The sequence below is a fragment of the Schistocerca gregaria genome, unplaced genomic scaffold (assembly GCF_023897955.1).
Source record: "Schistocerca gregaria isolate iqSchGreg1 unplaced genomic scaffold, iqSchGreg1.2 ptg000908l, whole genome shotgun sequence".
Taxonomy (NCBI): domain Eukaryota; kingdom Metazoa; phylum Arthropoda; class Insecta; order Orthoptera; family Acrididae; genus Schistocerca; species Schistocerca gregaria.
Window position 1 is genome coordinate 37,501 of NW_026062268.1, and position 2,500 is coordinate 40,000.

Below are 2,500 nucleotides of genomic sequence, written 5' to 3' on the forward strand. Positions count from 1 at the left end.
AGGAGCCGCAACCCGGGTGCGTACGCCGCACCAAGTGCTCCACCCGCGACCGTACGTGCCCCGCCGAAATCGCAACTCCGGCGGATGAACGGCGGACTTTTCTCGCAGTCGTAAGTTGCAATCCACCCCTATATCTTGCGTCTCATGAAGAGTTATATCAAGTATGCCAAATTCCCGCTGTCCCTATACATGCAGTAAGTTCGTCATGGGCGCTGGCCGGCAGGCCGCGAGACCTGACGCCCGGCGGCAAAGAGTGCCCCTCTGAGGATATAGATGTTCCGTTCCGCCGCACAATGGTGACGGTGACCGCTGCCTGCGGTGGCAACGCTGGGCAGAGTCGATACTCGCCGTGTGGTGGAAGGTAAACATTATGCGGTACATCAGTACTTTCCTAATAGTTCGGTCGTCTCACGGCACTGCTTAGTAAATGATGCAAGGCCACATATAGATGATTTATGCGAATGTCCCTATACGTGCTGTAAGACTGGGCACACAACGTGAATCGCACGTCAGCCACACACTCGAACATGCACCACTCTCGGCCTGCAACGGAGACACACAATACGTAAACATCTGGAATGCGACAATGTCGAGTGCATCCTCTCTGCCACATTGCACCGTCGACACTATGATAACCAGAGCAGTAGGTCCACCTATAAAAGCACAATACCCCACTCCTCCGACAACTACCATTGCTCAGATAAACCAACACCACCAACACACATCCTACACAGAGGGGCACCAAATATCACCCCCCCGCCCTCGTGTTATACCACATGAAAAATTGCAGAAGTGAGAGACACAGACCCGCCAGCCTCTTGCTACAAGCATCGAACCGACGTGACATATCTGACGGTGACTCAGGCATCCGCGTACTGCCACAACTATCCACCCCCCCCCCCCCCACTCTCTCTGCCCCCTTCCCACACAATACCGAATTTAACCAACTTTATCGCTTAACCTAACTGTGGCTGTACCAGATTATCGCTTAACCTAACTGTGGCTGTACCAGATTATCGCTTAACCTAACTGTGGCTGTACCAGATTATCGCTTAACCTAACTGTGGCTGTACCAGATTATCGCTTAACCTAACTGTGGCTGTACCAGATTATCGCTTAACCTAACTGTGGCTGTACCAGATTATCGCTTAACCTAACTGTGGCTGTACCAGATTATCGCTTAACCTAACTGTGGCTGTACCAGATTATCGCTTAACCTAACTGTGGCTGTACCAGATTATCGCTTAACCTAACTGTGGCTGTACCAGATTATCGCTTAACCTAACTGTGGCTGTACCAGATTATCGCTTAACCTAACTGTGGCTGTACCAGATTATCGCTTAACCTAACTGTGGCTGTACCAGATTATCGCTTAACCTAACTGTGGCTGTACCAGATTATCGCTTAACCTAACTGTGGCTGTACCAGATTATCGCTTAACCTAACTGTGGCTGTACCAGATTATCGCTTAACCTAACTGTGGCTGTACCAGATTATCGCTTAACCTAACTGTGGCTGTACCAGATTATCGCTTAACCTAACTGTGGCTGTACCAGATTATCGCTTAACCTAACTGTGGTTGTACCAGATTATCCCTTAACCTAACTCAATTTGTCCCTTAACCTAACTCAATTTGTCCCTTAACCTAACTCAATTTGTCCCTTAACCTAACTCAATTTGTCCCTTAACCTAACTCAATTTGTCCCTTAACCTAACTCAATTTGTCCCTTAACCTAACTCAATTTGTCCCTTAACCTAACTCAATTTGTCCCTTAACCTAACTCAATTTGTCCCTTAACCTAACTCAATTTGTCCCTTAACCTAACTCAATTTGTCCCTTAACCTAACTCAATTTGTCCCTTAACCTAACTCAATTTGTCCCTTAACCTAACTCAATTTGTCCCTTAACCTAACTCAATTTGTCCCTTAACCTAACCCACGTTGTCCCTTAACCTAACCCACGTTGTCCCTTAACCTAACCCACGTTGTCCCTTAACCTAACCCACGTTGTCCCTTAACCTAACCCACGTTGTCCCTTAACCTAACCCACGTTGTCCCTTAACCTAACCCACGTTGTCCCTTAACCTAACCCACGTTGTCCCTTAACCTAACCCACGTTGTCCCTTAACCTAACCCACGTTGTCCCTTAACCTAACCCACGTTGTCCCTTAACCTAACCCACGTTGTCCCTTAACCTAACCCACGTTGTCCCTTAACCTAACCCACGTTGTCCCTTAACCTAACCCACGTTGTCCCTTAACCTAACCCACGTTGTCCCTTAACCTAACCCACGTTGTCCCTTTGCCTAACATAGTTCACTGCTCGGAATCTCTGGTGTCGTTGTTATCCTCATGTAGATGTCTTGCGAGTGTTGCTTACTTTCCACATATTCCCGCTATCCACTGTCAATTGTACTGCAATAGGACTATATCGCCCCCCCCCCCCCTCTGCCCCTCTCTTTGTGTCTCCGTCCTCTCAAGCTGGTCGGTCTGGCGTTTGA